General features: G+C 38.3%; 2 protein-coding genes across 2 annotated transcripts in view; one reads left to right on the top strand and one right to left on the bottom strand.

Moving 5' to 3' along the window:
- The window catches only part of ace2 (angiotensin I converting enzyme 2), a 47,639-nt gene extending 35,673 nt beyond the window's left edge, over positions 1-11,966 (bottom strand). Inside the window, exon 1 of the mRNA XM_085167511.1 lies at positions 11,860-11,966. The gene's annotated coding sequence lies outside the window, so the exon portion shown is untranslated. The remainder of the gene's footprint in view (positions 1-11,859) is intronic.
- The window catches only part of nhsb (Nance-Horan syndrome b (congenital cataracts and dental anomalies)), a 61,273-nt gene that overhangs the window by 19,980 nt on the left and 19,962 nt on the right, over positions 1-21,331 (top strand). The gene's annotated exons all lie outside the window — the stretch shown is intronic.

Below are 21,331 nucleotides of genomic sequence, written 5' to 3'. Positions count from 1 at the left end.
TAAAATATGTCCGCAAATTACTCCAATTACGCTCAGCCATTGTTGTGAGTGCGCAAGCCAGCAGCTGCGAGACATTTATACAGCCATATTTCGCACATGACTATGAAAGGCGGAAGAGGAAGTAGTTCCTTTGAATGTAGACAATCCGAATGTTATAGTTTCTTTCCACTGTGTTCCTGTTAATGATGAACTACAAATTTACCCTAAACTACTAAAATATCGATATTTTAATGTGAGAATCGATTCTAGAACATAAATGATCGGAGGAATCGATATTTCAGGATCGATCGGCACATCACTACTGGTTACTACCATTTATGTCAGAACCGGTGCCATCATGGCACCGGATACCGGTACCCATCCCTAGTGGTGAACATAGATAATTCCTGTGTGCTAATCATTCAGTGTGCTCTGTTGATAGTTGTGGCTAGGTTAATACACACACACACACACAAACACACACACACACACACACAAACAAAACAGGAAAGTGATGTGTTATGGTGCAACACTACATGCTGTAACATCATTTAGAGGGCCAAAGATGATCTATTATAGGTCATAGCTTCTTTTTCTATGATAAACTAAAAAACATGCGAAGGGTCATATTAAGGTTTCTCATCGCATTTAGATTTCCTCAAGATTTGTCTGCCATATTGACTGAGGCACAACCACCTATTACTGGGGAAAATATGTGTACAGTCAGCAGCTAGGAGTGGTTAACATCACATGATTAGTGGTCATTTTCCATTTGATAATGGAATGCTTTTAATTTAAGCTGCACAGAAGCAGGTTATTACCGAATATGACCGAGTATTCTTTCTAACAAAATACCCAGTTTTGCACTACAATATCTACGTGCAGTGACTTCAACAATATCAGACTTTTTATGATTAGGTTTCAGCAATTGCCGTTCTTAAACACAAGAAAATGCATTGTGATGTTTTCCTGATGTCATCCAAGTTGTTTAAAAATAACCTTTGATGGGACTTTATATGTGAACCTGTCTGCCCTTCATATACCTGCTATCCATCCCAACCATGCATTCAAAAGGTTGCCTCTAAGTGCAAAATGTATATGCCATCAGTTACCCTCTAAATATACCCTGCAACTTGGAAAAACTATGGTATAAGCAAAAATAAAGACACGGTGAAGTACTGGTTCTTAAAGGCACAGTAATGTATAACAAGGCTACAGCTTCAAAGCCTTTAAACAGATTTAGACAGTAAATACCTCTCTTAACCCCATGGTAAAGAGATAGATTGGATACGACTAAAACTGATCTTGTTATCTCGTGTCCTGCTGTAGCAGATGAAGCTCCATGAAAGTCTATTGTGGGAAGTCTAGATTTTTAATTTGGAGAAATAGCAGTCAAAATGTTTTGGGGTTTTTTTTCATATATTTTCTTATTTAAACTCTTAGAAGAAAGGAACACAAATTCTAATTTATACTAATAATTTATTCCTATGCAACAAATGGTACCTATTTTAATATATAACTCTACCATTCTATAATAATGATTTTTTAAATGATGTAATTTGTGCTATATGTTTTACTAAATGATGCCCAAAAATGCATAGAAACCGATCCATCAGATTACGGACAGAAAATTATTTAGGAGTTTCTCTCTCACAGGTCTGTGTTTACACACCAATATGCTCACTCTTGAGTCCAACACTGACATGATCTCTCACTTGCTGCTTGTAGCAGCTTGCTGGCCGTCACTAGGTAAAATCAATCACAGACCTTTTTGCTTTGGTTTCCATTTTTATCAGTTTGGATTAAAGTTTCCTGACTTGTCTGCAAAAAACTCACCATTTACTCTCCAAGCGATAGGTGAAACTTGAACTGGGAAAAACAGAGTGCTCACCTTCAAAATAAAGATTGCACCTTCTTTTCCACTGCAGCCAACGTATTTCAAAAGGCACACCATGTGCTTTGGAGGTCTCAGTCTCCATTTGTGATTTCTGTAGCACTTTCACTGTTTCACTACAGCTAGCCAAGTCATTTGGAAGTGTTTGCAGGCAAGTCAGACATCTTCCTTGCAAACTACTGCTGGGACCGTAGAAATTTATTATTAACCAAAGCAATCACAAGAAGGTTGCTGTACCGCACCATGTACCTTTTATATACAGAATACAAAGATTGTCCCTAGCAACCTGTTGTTTCTCGATGGTCGCTGACTGGTCTCTAGTCCTACATGACTGGCGCCTAACATGCTACTGATCAAAATGTAAGCATAAAAGCCTTACACAACGTCAGATCTTGTAAAGTCTTTGGGCACAGGAGATGAACAAATAATTCTTAAGTGGGCCATGATAAAGACATTCTAAACTATGGCATGTATGGCAAGTGAGAACACTATGAAGACAATGCCTGAGACTTTTAGGCGATTTCTAAATTTATGCATTTAAGCAGTTTAATAGCCTCAAATGTTTTATCAAAAAATTTCAAGCAGACAGCAGATGAAGACGGTTATAAAAAGAAGTATTTCACTATAAATACACAACACAAATTAACTGATAAAATAAGAGATGCCCGCCCTGTGATGCTCGTGTGCTTTCTTTTTTATTTATATGAATCACCGTGAATATTGACATATACACCTAACCTGGGAAATACTTATTTATAAAGCAGTTTCACCACTGAGTCTGTTTAGTAGCTGTACAAAGCTTTTAGTTGTATGTTCCTCAGCAGATTGATTTTGCTCAGAAGTCCTGAAAGTTGTTGGAAAAAACTGAAAACTAAGTTGAAAAGTTAAGGCAAAAATTCGGCTGATATTTTGGATTGTTCCTAAGCAGAAAAAAACTGTTTTGTTTTTGTGAGTGGTGTATGTCTGAGTCAAGCATGTGCTGCTTTTTCCTCATTGTAACACCCCGACAGTTTGAGAATTCTGTGAGGAGCTTTGGTGAGACTTGGCTGAGATGGGCTATTTCAAACACGAACAGTAAGAGCCACAGAGTTTATTTGTTATATATTATATTTGTTATATATTGTTATATTTGTTTTATGTGACCGAAAGAACGAGATCGCGGATACAAGCGGCAGAAATGAGCTTCCTCCGAAGGGTGGCTGGCCTCTCCCTTAGAGATAGGGTGAGAAGTTCGGCCATCCGGGAGGGGCTCAGAGTAGAGCCGCTGCTGCTCCACATCGAAAGGAGCCAGCTGAGGTGGTTCGGGCATCTGACAAGTATGCCTCCTGGGCGCCTCCTAGGTGAGGTGTTCCAGGCATGTCCCACCGGGAGGAGGCCCCGAGGCAGACCCAGGACACGCTGGAGAGATTACATCTCTCGGCTGGCCTGGGAACGTCGCCTTGGTGTTCGCCCGGATAAGCTGGAGGAGGTGGCTGGGGAGAGGGAGGTCTGGGCCTCTCTGCTTAGGCTGCTGCCCCCGCGACCCGGCCTCGGATAAAGCGGATGAAGATGGATGGATGGATGGATGTTTTATGTTCAGTTTATTTTAAGAGTTGGGACCTGCAGACAGTGTAAAGTTTTCGGTAAAGCCAACATACTCATTAGAAAGTCAAAATCTTAAATTTAGTGACAGCATGCTAAAAAAAATAATAGCATTTTAAATAAAAGCTCCACCACAGTCTGCTTAAACTCTGAGGGGATTAAATGCAAGCACAATCCCCCACTGGGGGGTTAAAATCTGTGTGAGTATCTCCTCAATCCGCTGCCATCTCTTCCCAGACTCAAACTGCTTTATTTTCTTTTCAGCTCAGAAAAGTTGTGTTCTCTGCATAAAACAGCGAAACCTTTTAAAAACTTGCCAAATAAGATCTGACACAGATGAGGTATTAATGTTTAGTACTTTGAAATTATTACTAAAAAATGATAATTTTTTAGGGATTATGTACTTTTTACTGAATTTGTCATTATATTATTGTTGTCTTTTTTCTGTTTCACTTGTTTTTAATAGCCAGAGAGATATATTTGCTAAAAAGCCTGTTAGCCCAGTAACTTGCAGAACACAGCTGCGAAGCTTATGCTTCTAATAACTTTCTGTACACCTTAATCTTTATTAACAAGCACACATGGCTATGTATGTGATCACTTCATCAGTCGTGATGTGTGTTCTGACTTGACACACACCTCCTTAAGACTAGAAATTTGCATCAGGCCTAGAGCAACTGCAGAGATACTGCATGGACACCACGAGACATCCATTGTTGTTTGCATTGCTAACACCAGGATCTCCACTGCAAACAATGATTCTCTGTCACAACAAGTGATGAAAGAAAGCTCAAATATAATTACAAAGACTTCACTGTAGTAGTATCTCATTCATAGGAAAGAAATAAACTACAGTCATGCAAACAATTTTCACAGAACTCTACACGCCATGATTCAATACCCCCTTTTAACAGCAATAACTTGAACTAATCGTTTTCTGTATGGCTTTATCTGTCTCTCGTATTATTGGTCCACTCTTCTTTGCCACATTGCTTCAGTTTATTGAGGTCTGAGGGCTTCTGTTTGTCTGCACAGCTCTCCTGAGGTCCACAGCATTTCGATCAGGATAAGGTCTAGACCTGGTTTTTCGCAAAATCTTAATTGCTTTCTTTTTCGGCAATTCTGTACATAAGCAGATGGCTTCACACTTGAGTCTAGAATATTTTGGTATACAGAGGAGTTCATGAGCAAATCAGTGACTACATGGTGCCCAAGTCCTGTGTCTGCACACAGCCATGCGTTGTACAGTTGTTTTCTTATTGAACTGTCATGAATTTGAGCTAACTGAGATCTGTAAACTCTGGCATGTAACGCTGGTATTTTTAAAAAAAAATTATTTGCAGTTCCTGTGAGCATTGCTGACATAGTTTGCTTAGTTTTTCACAGGATTGTGCAGGGTCTTGTGAAAAAACGATGGAAAACGTCCAGAAATGCTTTCCCTGGAAGAAACAGTCACTGTGGTCAGTGGTCACAGAGTCAAAAGGACTGTTTTTGAGATTTCGTATTTAATTTTTTTTCATATTATTCTTAAATCCTGCAAGATCTCCAGATGCATTTCACCTTTACCTAGATGAAAGAGGAAATCTCCAAGACAGATCTCTCATAAGAAGTCAGCTGAAAAATCCACAGAGTTAACATCAGCATCATCAGCATCGTTTATTTGTATAGCACTTTAAAAACACACCAGGCCGACCAAAGTGCTGAACAACACAGATTATGCTAGTAAAGACATAAGAAAAAGCCAAACAGTAGCTCCTGGTATTTCTGGTACTGTTCTGTAGTTTACTTGTGCCGGCCGACATTTATTCTAGACATTGCTCCAATCAAATTTTCCATTTTTTTTTTATTTCTTTCATAATAATTATGAATCAAATGGCAACATAATTTTCACCTTAATCTTCAGCTTCTCATGGCTTTACAGAGCTATACAGTTGCAGATTTCCCTATATGCAGATTACAACGTAACTCCAAATTATTCGTGAAAAATTTGCTTATGCACTGATTTTTTCATAGACCATATCTAAAATATTTGCAAATTATTTTTATTAGGATGATAGTATGAGATATATTTGGTGTTTTTAGCATTTTTAGGGGGGGTCTCAGGTATTTCAGCTAATACCAAGGGTCATCTGTATTGTGAATTTAACCTGATTGTTAAACTATCAGTGTCTGTTTGGCTGCTGCAAGCAGCTGTTTTCAAAGGAAAAATCCCCAAAAGACACTACCTGCACAGCAGCAAACATCAGACACACAGTCTTCCACTAATGCATATGGCTGAGTCGAGCCTTCCACAAACAGCTGTAAATAAAGACTAAAGTAGAGTTGTAAGATTGCCGAATGATTTGATTTCCATTCATTAGGTGGACAAACTCAAATTCTATATGAATGCTTATTCAATAAAGACATCCTTATGGTGCAAATAATCATGTAGCCAGTGATTTAATCTGCAATTCTGAGGCCAATGGGTGCTTTGTGTCTTTTAACATGAACGCTAGTTGTTCTCTGTAAGCCCTGGATCACTGCCCCGAAGTGCACAAAAACGAATTAAAAGGTTTCTATAGAGCTTTCTTAATCTGTTAATCATTTTTGTTTTTGCTTGCTTAGTGATCAATGTGTGCATGAAGAACAATCTCTGTCATTACATGATCACATATTTTTATAAAACCAGAGCTAGTGCCATTCCCTGACAGCTCACAGCTTCAGAAACTGGACTTATAATATCAATACTGTAATAACTTCTGCATTTCTACATGGAGTGTTCCTCCTGTTTGAATTTGAAGTAAAAGTTGTGATAGTTTAGATGCTGAATGGCTGATAGTGACCAGTATGTAGTCAGCGGAGAACATAGAGCTGTGAGCCTGTGATAACTAAAGCTAGCTTCCAAGATTCAACTGTGAAGGAATAACGGGGGGAAAAAAGACGACAGATGGAGGGAGAAGGAAAGAAATCTGTAGTCATTGTACAATGTTGTATATGCGTGTGTTTGACAGTGAGAGACAGAGTATGTCATGTGTGTGAAGGGACAGCGTGGAAGAGAAGAGCAATAAGGCCAAGCTTCTTCGAGGAGACTCACTCTCACTGTCACATCGATCAGACTACGGCATCGTACACTCTCATGCAGCCGACACCCTGCTCTTCTTGCACTCTTATTGGTGGAAATACAACATGGAAGTAAAGACAGGATTTTCTTATTTATGTAGATGTACTAGTCTAGTGAATAATAGCTATAAATCATTTATATACCTATAAATTATAGGTATAAAAGCTGCAGATTTTATTTACTAAACATCAAAACTATAACCTTGCAGCTAGTTGGTTTCAAGCAGGGTAAAAAAAAAAAAGGTAGCCTTGTGTCAGCAGGAAGCAGGATCTTTAACATATCTGCCTGGTGGACTTCATGTGGTTGCAGAGATGTAATCAGCTCTGGAAAGTTCCAGTACAACACTTACTCTAGGAAATATATCTACATAGATGTAGTGCAGTCTGCCTCCTCAACGAACTGCTGTAATCACATAAAACTTTAATTTAATTATGCCAACTTATATTAATATTTGATTCATTTATGAATATTTTAAGCATTATTCTGTACATAGTGATGCATTTCAACAATGTACTTAGGTCCTGTAGACAAAAAGTACACATATTGGCCACAGATACCAGACACTGAAGGGATAGTTAAAACAAAAATCCTTCACAAATAAATTGCATTAGCAAAAATAACGTCCTCATGTCACCTTTGCCATGATGTGTGGGTATATGATTTTATTTTTTTGACACTACTCTCAGTGTAAAAAATAATGTAAAACCACAAATTCATTCAGATCGAACCCGTTATTAATTAGCTTGCTGCTGAGATGTGCTGGCAAGTAGATTTTGTTGCTTTTGCACAGAGCCAGGCTATTTGTTTCCCACTGTTTACAGAGAAAAGTTGAGCTATGCAGCTCCTGGCGGTATCATTATTCTCAACTACCTCGCATCAAGGTAACAAATAAGTGTACATATACAAAATGACCCTGGAAGGCAAAGTAATCTGGCAGGCTAAAGTCAACAGAATTAGAGCAAGTAAATGAAGAAATAAGTGCATCAAATTTAAAGACGCACACAGGTACACGGGCTTATAGAAAAGCTGCAGAGGCTCTCTGTGTGCCTGCTCTCTTACTCCCGGTGCCCTTATTGGTTCTTGCCCAATCTGGCCATCCAATCGCAACAAGCGGAGCGATTCTGTGCACAGACTTGCAAATAATCTGCAGTTTTACACACAGCTCTCCACAAGCACCACAATTATCTTTGTTTTTTCCAATATTCATGGCTCATTCTGTTACCCTGCAGAAAGTGATGAACGTCACGTGATGAATGCAAATTACCTGCCAAGTTCCACTTCTCACAGCGACAAGTTACTTACATCTTTTGCCAATCCCTTTCCAAACTATTTATACTTCCTTTAATACAGTAGTTCCTATACTACACACGTTATTCTATTTATGTGGCTTTCCAAAACACATCTGTGAAAACTGCCTTTTTTTTTCCTGAGTCTGTTGTTTAGTTGAGTAGAGGCTTATGAAGCTGTAGTGAATTATTAAGCAGGGTGAATTATGGGGCTGGAGTGAGTGAACAAGAGAGAGAAAGGGAGAGAGAGAGCGAGGTCTGGACAAAAATAGGTCAACCTAGCAGTGGCAACCCAGGGAAGTAGAAATGATTCGTTCTCTGAGGAGGAGCTTTGTGTGTATGTGTGTGTGTGTGTGTGTGTGCAAGTGTGTGTGTCAGAGATGCTGTATATTTGTCAGCCGCTCGTGGTGTGATTCTAATTCATATTCTACAACAAAGCAGCTTAAAAGAAAAGGTTCACCCCTTGAGCCATGAAAGGGAGCCAAATGTCAATTCACATGTGAATCTGGAAAAAAATAGTGGGAAGTATCAGTTGACACAAATAATTTAAGGTGGGATACAATTATATAGTATTTTTTTTTCTTTTTGGGGGGGGCGGGGGGCTGTGATGGAAAATAAGCAGTCAGAACATTTCTATAGCTGCCTGACATGATTTAGTTTCAGATTTTTAAAAGCAAAGTAAATGAGGCTGATTGTTAAAATTTCACCAGCTCCCTCCACCTACCACCACCAGCACCACCTCTTTGCTACCTTATTCAACAACACTGTCTTGCTGTGGCTCTTTGTTTCATGTCAGATGAGTAACTTCCCCTCTAGACATAGCTCTTCATTCAACAACTGACAACTTGTAAATCAAATCCTCTGCTGAGATGTGAAAACAAAAGTCAAAAATATGAATACACTTCTTTGTAGCACAGCTTTTTTTCTTCTCTTCCTCATGTTTTTTGTTTCTTTAATGTCTTTTTAATCATTACACAGTCCATCACATTCCTCTTCTGAACCTTGAAAGAAATCCAATCCCAGGGTCGTGAACCACTTGCTCTGACAGTCTGTGCATAAACGTATTCATTCATTAGCAGATGCTACAAACATTTTAATAATACCATACCTATTGATATGTGATTTGCACATGTCATTACTCTTTCATCCATTTTTGGCTTATATGTCCCTCCATCTGTATGACTCATGCACATCCATATGTATTTGTGTCCATCTACCTATCTCTTGAGGGAAATTCCTTCAAATACAGCTCAGACTTTCAGTTGAAGCGATGGACTAATCAGATCTTGAAAGTCAAAGGTCAGTGATGAAGGTCACTGTGCATGCTTGTAAATGCCATATCTCAAACACACCTGTTGTTCAAAGGTTACCATTACCCCTGAAATTAACTTTTGGCCATTACTCTAAAAATTCACGTGTCAGTTATTGCAAGATTTCACACACATTTTTGCTAAGTAGGATGAAATGATGACAATGATAAATGATGAGATTTTAGTGCAAAAGGTCAAGAACATAAAATTGTGCTGCAGAAACACATTTCTTGCCATTTTGCAGCAGCTTAGCTCGGGAAACGAATGGGAGATGTGGCCACGTTATTATTAGTCTAAACAACAAACACGAGTCTGGACAGGCAATGCAAGGCATGCAACTTCAAGTTGGTCGATATGTTCATGACTACTTTACATTACAGATTCATTCTTTTAAAAGGTTTTGTTTTTTGTTGTTAAGGTGGGTGATGTTGCACTGTGGGGATGCAACAGCAATGCACATCACTATTCCGGGATTTAAACAATTTGATTTCTTTAATATGACACACAGCTATTGCATTATTTCCTAAATCCATTCAGACTGCTCAGTTTAGGGCTCTGATTAGTGCCTGGTATAATCTGCGGACTCCTACCGCTGCTCTTGACTTTAAAATCCTGCTTGTGTTATACAGACAGAAGCAGTTCAGCAAGAGTTCAGGATAATGTAAGTTTAATCGTTTGGCTTTTATTATCAGTGGAAAAATTTAGGTTTAGATGGATCTGGGCATCTTATGAAGTTTTCATCCTGTAGGGAAGAAACCCACCAGTTATTAACAGACAACCAAGAGCATTACCACCGAGCACAGCGTCACCCTGCCTCCAGTGAAAACCCACGAGAGTGTTGGGATGAATTCTGCATGTTTGCATTAGTGAATGTACGAGTATGAACACCTTTGTGTGTCGCTGGCGCTGTGTGCGTGTCTACTTATGTGATGAAAATACACATTTATCTATTTCCTGTGTATGTGTTCATCGTGTATGTGTTCATGTGTGAAGGGGTGAAGAGGTTCATGTGTGTGGAAAGGTAAGAGAGAGGGAGGGAGAGAGACAGAGAAAGAGAGAAGCATGACCTACATTTGGCAAAGCTCATCGTATGAAACTGCCTAACATCACCCCAGAGCTCCTCAACGCAGAGCCACACGATTGGCTGCTTTTAGCTCCAGCCTGACAACAGCACTGGCATCACCCAGGGGGAGGGGGAAGGGAGAGAGAGGGTAAGAGAGGGAGAGGAGGACATGGGGAGGATTCACATACATTAAATCCAAAAGAAGAATCAAATTGATGTAGTAATAGAAAGAGACAGAGAGTGAGGAAAACACTCTAATTACAGACAGTGATATTATTAAAGTTTGTGTGTGTGTGCATGTGTTTTCTTCTATTATTTAAGAGTATATTTGACATGGTTAGTGACAGTGTGATGGTCTATTTCATAGACGGACAAATATTTTTTTCTGAAAAACTCCATAAATAGGGTTAGTAATTTGGTTGTAGTGGACCTTTAAATAGCCCAGGAAGCCCCAAATCCCACAACACAATAACACTTTAATAATTTTCTGCCACAAACTGATATATCTATGTAGGTTTTCATTCGGTCAGGTCATGGTAGCCTTAAGCACTTGAGCTAAAGGCAATTGGACTTCTTTTTTTGGTTCTTGAAAACATTTATTTACTTATCCTCGAGGCCTTGGTCTTTGATGCTGACAAAAATGTATCATTTTATGTTCAATTTCAGTAATACTAACATTTCTGCCAATATAATGACAATTTATGTAGCTATATTGTTTTCAAAAATTCCTGCAAAAATACTCCAGCAATAAAATAAAGTAGAGTAATAAAGTAAATTACCTACCAGTATGACCAAATACTTCTGTAATACAAATAAGCAGCTTAAATTTAAAGGAAGATTCAATTCAAACAATTTTTAAATCTTGTATGATTAAAGGGGCTATAAGCAGTAACAAAGTGTACAGTGAAACACAAGTCTCTTTGTGTTTGTGAAATTTCAATGCCAGACAGGCATTTTAAAACATTAGGAAACGATGACAAAACACTGGAAAAGTGATCTCTAAAAGCACTCCAGGTGGAATATCTCAGAGCTTATCAGTTTAACTGGGCAGCAATGAATTAGTATAAATAGGAACTCATTTTCCATAAAACTGGACTAAGAGCGATGTTACGAGGTTACTAGGTTGGACTTATAATATTTACATAGTAATTTCACTTACAGCACCGCTAGCTCTAAAAGTGAGTCACTCTCTTCCTTCCCTTTCTCTTTTCCTTTCCTTGAGATCCCCAGGCACAAGGCATTATGGGAATCACTCTGGCACAGCTCTCACTCTTCGCAGCTTTAATCTTTAAGTTGTTTCCATAGAAACAACTAAATTCACTCAGCTGATAACTGTTGGATCATTTCTAAAGCCATAAATGAATGTCTTCATCTAACATAAAGTGCCTATACAGCCCAATAGCACAGGAATGTCTTAGTCACTGTTATTCACTGATTATAAGGAACAGAGAGTCAGTGCTGATGACGGTGTGTAGGACAAAAAGAAGTCCAGTTGTTAAGGGTTTTTTTGTTTTGTTTTCTTGTGTCTTTTGGGGAGATTTTTTTCAACATTTCCCAGTATGACCACTGCCATATTTTTGGAATTGGCGAACCCACTTCCTTAGATTTGGTTATTTCAGGTTAACATAGCTGCAGCAGAATCCCACCTGTCGTCTTCTACAGCATGTTGGTGTTTCTTCAGTCACCTCAGAAGCCCTTTCCTCTCCCCCTCAGTATCTGCCTGTCTCTCTTTGGTCTCTTCTTCTGTCACACTCTTAGACTTGGCATGTCATTAGAATTACAGACAGACAGAAGACTAAAAAGAAAAAGAAAAACATAGCCCATTAGTGTGATTGGAATAAAGACCAGTTGAAAACAGACTCAGACAGACACACACACTTGCGCATGCATGCACACAGACACATACCCATTCACGCTGTGACCAGGGTAGGAGTCTTCCTCGGCACGTGCACAGCAGGAGATCACCCACTCCTTGCAAATGTGCCGGTTTCCATGGAGACACACAGTTAAAAATAACATGGGCGATGGCTTGTCTTGTGCCATCCCACTAACATGGCTGAAGCGCTCACACACACACACACACACACACACACACATACACACACACACACACACACACACACAGACATGTTGGCAGCAGTGTGTCTGACAAGCACACAGAGAACAATATGAAATCACACACACATACGGCCACAGTTCTTACAGTATGATAGTGGCATTTATTCCCACCCTCCTGCCGCTGGCCTATACAGAGGTGATCTCTGATATTTTTGGAGAGAAACAAAGACACACTTAACTATGGTTACTGTATAAAGCGGATGGTATGAGTACACCATTATAGTATATAAATCTACCTTTACATTAACAGTTAACTTGAATTCTTTGGGGAAAAGTGTTACTCATCCAGCAGATACACACCAACATAAGTGTTTATTGTTTCTTATTACTTGAGGAATCTCCAGTATTTGATCACTTTTTAGAGAAATGTGACTTTGTACCTAATGACACACGGTGCTAACAGTGTGTGTCTCCCACTTGGTAATGTGCAGGTACTTTATTAAACATTTATAAGAACTTTTCTCAAGTTAAGCAGTTGCCTGCTTTGCCAAAAAAAAAAAAAGATCTATGTATAATTTTCTCTTGATAATTCTCTATACATGTCACATCAGGTAATTTCTCCTAAAATTAAACTACCTGTAATTGAAGCGTTACAATTGTTTTTTTACAGTTATAACGAACGTTTTTGTCCCTAGTCTGGTTAGGGATGCATTAAGGTATCATGGATCACTAGACACAGTGATGGAAGATGGAACAACAGACAGCATTAAGACAGGAATATGAAACTAGGATACTAAACAGCATCAGTATAAAATGACCATCTTTATTCATAAAAGTCTTTATAAAAACATGCAGATAACATTTTAAGTATGTCAGGTGTTTGGTAGAAAAAATACAAAACGTGTATTTACTTATATATTTACTGAGGCACCGTGTAGACTGCCATGTGATAATTGCCAACATTAAGAAACAAAGCGTACTTGCCGTCTGGTATAGAAATCCTTTGATGACATATAGCTTTTTTATGCCTTTATAACAATTGTACATGAAGTGAATGTTTGTACAATGCACCCCAGTAATAAACTCACTGTAACCATAATTACAAATACACAACATTGGCTCTCACTCTATGTAGTGTTCATGCAGTACCACTAAGGGGCAGCACAGGAGCTTTCCACTGGTGTCTGTTAATACTGAGCAAACAGCAAGTACAGAGCCAGGAAATAATCCCTTGAACATTTAACCTGCTGTTATATTGTTGATATTTTCTCTGGCTCGTCTGACCCATTGTGACGTAGTGGATGCTATAAATAAGCCTACGCCTGTATTGACAGATGCTCTGCCTCATCTCTGTTTGCCATTACGGCCAAGTCCCACAGCCTTATAGAAATGGGCATGTAGCTATGATAACATGAATGTTGTGCAGGAGGGAAAGAACAGAGGGACTGAGGAGGGGGGAGACTGAACAATGGCGCAGGTGTGCAGCTTTCGAAATAGGAACAGAAACAGAGAACAGCAGTAAATGTAATGATTTGAGAAGATACACACTCGAAGCAAGTCACATTATATGCCAGCGCATTGAGATAAATTACACTACAATTCCATCAAAATTTTTAAAAATCTAGCTTTAGAAATCTTATCAGGGACTGATAATTCAATTTCAAAGCATTTTGTGAAGTCCAATAAATTCTGAACTAGCAACCTTTACTATTTTGTTGTAAATTCAGTGAAAGGATCTTAAACGTCTACCGAGCAAGATGGTTCTTCGAACATAAATGTTCAGCACTTTTGCCTTTGCAAATGACTTTGGACATGGAAGAATTATGACATACAACATGAAGTCACTGCAAAGTGGTTTATTCTTAACCTCCTAGGACTTCACATTTTGGGTTGTCTAGACCAAAATATATATATTTTTTCTCAGAAACAAAAATCAGGTAAAAAAAAAAAATCTGTTTTTACATTCATCAGGTCCCAATCAGCCCAAATAGCAAAGAGAAATAAAAAATACATGCATGTCTTAGGAGGTTAAAGGTAGCAAGTACATTAGTGAAAGGTCTGTAGTGCTTACTGTTTTATTTTAAATTTCAGCTTTAAAGAACTTTTAGCAACATGACGTTGCTGCTGTTGATCATACATTATATTAGCAGGTCAGTCTCAAAAACAGTGTGTATCTTTTGACAAAAATATATACAGAAGTAGTCATTTATATGGTATCACAGTTACAATCATAATCATCAAACTAAGAAAATGCAAGAGAAAAATACCGAGCGTGATCCCTCCATTAAAACAAGTCTGTAAAAGCTTGTTTTAAGTGACTTAAAAGATGAGACTGATAAAAGTGATTTGGTTAAGCTTCTCAGGCAGAGCAACCCATTAGGGTCCTATCTGAGAAGCTCAGGTTACGAAGCAGTTAATATGTGGTTGAAAGGTCTCTGATCTTGCACTGATGTTTCATAGATCACTCAGTACCACAGCCCCTGACAAACAACCCCAGGGACGCCAAGCTATTAAAGACTTCCCAGCAGTCCTGTTTAGGAAATGTGCTGTAAATAACTGAGGCAACCCACGAGCAATGTCTGTACATTTAATATTCGGAGCCATGTGCTCTCTTTGTCTGCATATTGACCACTGCGGGGAAGCGTGCGGGGACACGTGATGGCTTTAGATGTGAGTTCAAATATTGCTGGTGTGTCTCCCGGGCATGGCAGGAGGCTGAAAGCTCCTTGATCAGACTGCCAGCTCCACCAGCTCTTCTCCAAAGTCAGAGCTCCAGATTACAGCAGATTACCAGGCGGGGTGCGCTTACACTCTCTCTTTCTGTGAGTGCGTGCTGTTTATTTTACACCCACATGGGGATCATGACCCTGATAGTCAGTTCCGACAAAGACAAAGTTTCTCTAAAGAGGACACTGCATTATTGAAAAAAAAGCAAAAAAAAAAAAAAAAAGCACCATTGAGCTCAGCTTTTCAAACTGTAGACTCAATTTTCTCCCCTCTTGTTCAGTGTTGGAAGGTTCTTCAAATATTTGACTGCATCAATGAGAGATGTTATAACCGCACAGCATGTCTTTTAGATCACGGTCATACATATTCCCAGCATGTGGTGGATTAATACATTAATACTTTGACGCTGAAGCCTCCTTCCACATATTACCGCATCATAAAGAGATTATGGTCAGGGACAGGCCATGCCCAGGCCAGAATCTACCATCTGATACGGGCACATGGGGGTGAATCACAGGGACAACAGGGATGGCATACAGACGTGTAGTCCTGTCACTCTTTGTTAGTGTCATGAGGCTGTCAGGAAAGCCAAAGTGGAACATCCACATATTCTGTGGACAAGAACGAAATACTCCTTTATAGTGATATGTTGGGTCAGCTGAAGGGAGGAGAAAGCAGGGATAGCAGGTGGGTGGGTGATGAGGAGGAGGAGGAGGAGGGAGAGGTCTGTGTATGCAGATGTTGTTAGTTGTTGTTGGATGTTGGGCTTGCACAGGAATGGTTTAGAAAGGTCTGTAGCTTTAAATAAGGTGTTATTACTGAGAAACAGATGATAAGGAGTCTAAAAGAGAAAGGAGGACCAACAGACGAAGACACAGAGGGAGAAAAGAAAAAGAGGAACTATACAGCTGCTGACTATGGCTTTGGCTTGTCTTGGTCTAGGGTGCGTCCCTGTGCGATCCAGAGGTACTATCTCCAACATCAAGTGTATCTTAAACTTCTTTCTTCCTGTTTAGTCCCTATTTTGATTGTCTAAAATGTTCATTGGATTTTTATTAGGACAGGACCATTCTCCTGTGTTGATTTTATATCATTTGTAGAATCAATGTAGAATATTGCCGTATCCATATTTTTGGGAGGGAGTGGTGTGTTAGGCTGTATATATACAGTGCTCAAGCACAGATATCCATTTAGTGTTAATAAACCTTTAAACCTTTTGTGTATGCTGTATTCGCAAATTAATTTATCTGCCTTCAAATTCATATAAATTTGAGTGACATCCCATTCTTAATCCAAAGGGTTTAATAGGATGTCGGCCTGATCTTTGCAGCTATATCAGCTGCAACTCTTCTAGGAAGGTTAATTCAAAAGGTTTAGGAGTGAGCTTAAGGGAATTCTTGACCATTCTTTCAGACACTGATGTTGGATGAGAAGGCCTGGCTTGCGGTCTCCACTCTAATTCATCCCAAAGGTGTTCTATCAGTTTAAGATCAGGGCTCTGTGCATGCCAGTCAAGTTCTTCCACACCAAACTTATTCATCCATGTCTTTATGGACTTTGCTTTGTGCAAAGTCTGTGTTGCACAGTCATGTTGGAACAGGAAGGGGCCGTCCCCAGAATGTTCCCATAAAGTTTGGAGCATGAAATTATCCAACATGTCTTGGTATTCTGAAGAATTAAGAGTTCCATTTCTTCTGGAACTAAAGGACCCACCCCAACTCCTGAAAGAGAAACCCACACCATAATTCCCCCTCCATCAAACTTTACACTTGACACAATACATTCAGACAAGTACTGTTCTCCTGGCAACTGCCAAACCGAGACTCGTCCATCGCATTGCCAGATGGAGAAGTGTGATTCGTTCCTCCAGTGCTCTAGAGTCCAGTGGCGGCGTGCTTTACACCACTGCATCCAACGCTTTCCATTGCACTTTCATATAATGTGATGTAAGGCTTGGATGCAACTGCTCAAACATGGAAACCCATTCCATGAAACTCTTTAAGCACTATTCTTGAGCTAATATGAAGTTTACATAAGGTTTGGAAGTCTGCAGCAACTGACTCTGCAGAAAGTTGGGAATTTCGATGCGCTATGCACCTCAGCATCTGCTGACCATGCGCTGCAATTTTACGTGGCCAACCACTTTGTGGTTCATTTGCTGTCACTCGCAAACGCTTCCACTTTGTTATATACCATTAACAGCTGACTGTGGAATATTTAATAGTGAGGAAATTTCACGACTGGACCTATTGCACAGGTGGCATTGTATCACGGTACTATGCTGGAATTCACTAAGTTCCTGAAAGTGATTCATTCTTTCACTCATGTTTGTAGAAGCGGTCTCCATGCTTGATTTTATAAACCTGTATTGTCTACCAAGCATGTTGTCACATAGTGATGCAGTGGTAGTACTGTTGTTTTGTAGCAAGAAGGCTGGATTCAAATCCATCAACTGGTTGGGGACTTCCTACATAGATGTTCTCCTTGTGGGATAAATGGCAGAAAATCTATGCATGTGGTTAGAAAAAAAAGAATTAAGTCCTTTTCAGTTGTCAAGATCAGGGAAACTAGCGATTAGAGAACCAGGAAGAGATAAAAGCTTTTTTTTTTTTTGTGCCAAGGTATGTTTATTTCTGCCATGAGGGACTGGCTTTTAAGCACTTCCATGTTGGTATCTAAGTTGCCACTTTGTATAAACGTTTAGTTGATTGAGTTTTGTACTGTTGGTCAAGTTTAAAAATATATATTGTATGCCATTGTATATTGTATAGATTAATAGACATTAATCAATAAATCAACCTAAAGATTAACTGATTAAATTAATTCTGATTAAATAAAAAAAATAATTTAATTTATTTTTTTTAAATTTTCTTTTCTTTGTTTTATCTGAGCACATACGTGTGTGTATGTACACAGAGTAAATGCAAGTATGTGTACTTGTGTATATATTGTTTTTTTGTATATGTCTGAAAATTCTTAGTTTTTATAACAATAAGCCTTGTACAGCAAACGATTATACTGCCATTTTTATAGGGCTTGGAAAAAACTGATACTGCATATATAAGTACATTTTGTCTGGCAATATTGTATTGATACAGTCACACAAAATATTGATATTTTATTATAATAAATTAAAATACTCCAGGAATACTACAAACAAAAAGGCCCATCTTGCCAATCTCTCAGAGAGATTGTCAAAGGTTGGCAAATAATTGGTACCTCATTTATAAATGTGGACAGACCGCCAACATGTTGACTAAGTATTTGTAAAATGAGCACAACTTGAGGGAACAGGGAGGTTGCTTTGAGTAAATGTTAAAATTAAAGGTGAATTTTTGTCTATGTAGACAGCAACAGATATGTGATTTTTGACGATTAATCACTGTTATTTGCTGTATTATCAGAAGCTGATTTAATTTAACTGCAAACTTGATCCCATTCAATCGCAGACTGGCAGTCTTATGACAACATTTACGGGACCTTTTAGTGACAAAGAGATATGGAAAGTTTAAATTGAAGGACATCATTTTCCCCAAAAAAAGTTTGATAAATTGCAATATATGTTAATGCAATAATCATATAGAATATTGCAAAATGTTCAAAATTGCAATAATATTGTATCGGGAGCAGTGCTGGGGTAAAGACTCAAGAAAAATAATGTATTATACAATACTTGTTATTTAAGTAATACATTTAAGTTAAGCAGTATGTTACTTGGTTACTCACCACAGAAAGTGATTCATTACACTACTTATTATTGTATCATTACTCTATAAAATTACCTGAAATTATTACATCATTACCAGTTAACAATATAAACCTATAGGCTACAGTCCCACACACCAACACAAATCCCTACCCTAACGGTGACACACATAGGATCTTTCTTTAGTATTTGCACATGAAAACACAGCCGGCAACACAAAGCAAAGATGAAAAGCAGCCCAAAGAGACTTTAAAGCAATCGTCACAGTGATTCTACTTTAGAAACATGAAAAGGTAGAAACGGAGCCTACAAGTCTGAGTTCTCATTCAATTCAATTCCATTTTATTTACATACAGCGCAAAATCACAACAACGTTCAACTCAAGGCGCTTTATACTGTAAGGCAGAGAGCCTTCAATAATAGAAATCACTCCCTTTGCTACCTGGTGAAGATCAGGGTCTGGCTGCTGGGCAGGAGACAGCAAACACAGCTATAAAGTCACTCTGGATTCTTTGCTAGCTTTGTGTTAGCATGCTGTCTGTGCAGCTGCTTGCAAAGGGCTAAAGTTGTATGAGCAGCATAATGTAGCTGGATGCCACTTCAACTTTACCATCGCACTCTCATCCTATTGTGCAATAAAAATTAAAGTAATTTCCATATCTCCACTCCCCAGAAGCTCTATTGCTGTACCACTGTGCCATTTTTCTCTTTCCACACATGAAATAAAATCATCTGATTGTAGCTTGTAATTGTAATTGTAATGTAAATACAGTAACGCTTTACATTACTGTGTTACTGAAAAATATCATGTAATCACAGTGACGTGTTACACCCAGCAAAGATCCTGAGTGAAGTATTGTGATAATATCATATCGTGGGGTGTCTGACGATTCACACCATTTACATCTTTATAGTCATTTGTGCTTACACTGACCACTCAAAATACTTTAATACAGTACACTATTCCATGCATGAGCATATTATCTACCTCACATTCACAAGGAGACCATACAAATTCCACAGAAAAAAGCAACAGTGGACCAGGAGGAGATACAAAACCAGAATCTCAGAAAATATGAGATGTTGCACCGTTTGAGTAGCCATACGCTCACAGTGCAATTTTCCTCAGCAGAACTGGCTGGCTTGTGTTTCTTATATAACAGCTGTCTACTATGACAAGATTCTGCAGCTACTGCCTAGGGAGTATACTGCCTGACCCAGATACACCCTAATACATTCTACTAATGACTTACATTCACTCACATCTGCACAAGAGAGATTGAAAGAGATTTTAAAAAAAGAGATACAAAATCTGTATATATATATATAACTATATATAAATATAGCTGGACCAGTAATAGAAAAGTTAATGCTAAATCTGGGACATGTGTAGTTGTCACAGATGATTATGTCTGGTTGTAGTCCTGCTTCATACAACCTTGATACAAGTATAGTTGTGACACTGTGTAAAATGGTAATAAAAATACATTTTTAGATCATTTAGCACATATTGAATCAAAAGTAGCACAAAAAACAACTTATAAAATGTGGATTATTTTTGACAGATATATTGAATTTGCTGGTAAAAACTCTTAAATGAAATAGTGATATAAAGGCAACAAACAGTTTTGCAGTTCTTAAAAAAACACCTGGTGAGACATCTCACAACTAGTCATCAATAAAGCTCTATTAATAACATGACTGAGTCTAAAAAGAGCATCCCAAATAGGCATGGCATCCTCTTTCCATCCCTTTTGTTTCACAGATTACGAATACTATTGCCAAATCTTTGATCAAATCTATCAGAAGTGGGAATTATTTATGATGAGGTTAAACATCTGAAGTTTACATCAAGCAAAACTGGGAAGAAAGAAAGATCTTTTTTCAAATACTGTAAAGCAGCTATGAAACAGAGTGCTGTTAAAAAATGATGCAACACTGAGGTAAACATGACTTGAATGAAACTTGTTGCCAGTATCAGATTTATAAGCATGTATTTCAAAAAGTTAAGTTTCATGATTTCTAGATTAATAAGCTCTGTTTGTTCGATTTTCATTTGAATTCTATTCATTTTTTTAATTTACTAGGATTATTTATATTTAGAGTTTTATATATATATATATATATATATATATAATATATATATATATTATATCATTTTTCATAGAACCATGAATTTCTTTTCATAGAGAAACTATTTTGGAGTGTGCCCAAGCTGTTATAAGTGCCACCAGTCCTCCTGCAGATATTCAGCACACCCAACATGGCGAGAGAAAGGAAACTGCATGTGGCAAAACTGTGTTCATCCAACACTGTCAGTGTAATAAAAGCAGCTGCTTGACATATAGGTGCTTCAATTTGCTGTTAATTGCAGTGTTACAGCATTGCAATTAATTTTGGGGTTGTAACATCTGAACACACAATAATTGTCCAGTTGAAACAAACTGACATTTTTCTGCCTTTAAACTTAGATAAACATACTGTTGATCTAAGAGTTGATACAACATAAAATGCTATCTTTTTCTCATCTGTTTGTTTTCTCTGTTTCTCATCAACACTTTTTTTTTTTGGGGGGGGGGGGGGGGGGGGGTGGGGGAGTTATTGAAGTTGTTCAGCAAATCGTTTTG

Source organism: Neolamprologus multifasciatus, chromosome 1 (genome assembly GCF_963576455.1).
Source record: "Neolamprologus multifasciatus chromosome 1, fNeoMul1.2, whole genome shotgun sequence".
NCBI lineage: Eukaryota > Metazoa > Chordata > Actinopteri > Cichliformes > Cichlidae > Neolamprologus > Neolamprologus multifasciatus.
Note: the sequence above shows the minus strand (reverse complement) of the source record. Positions and strands in the feature narration are given on the sequence as shown.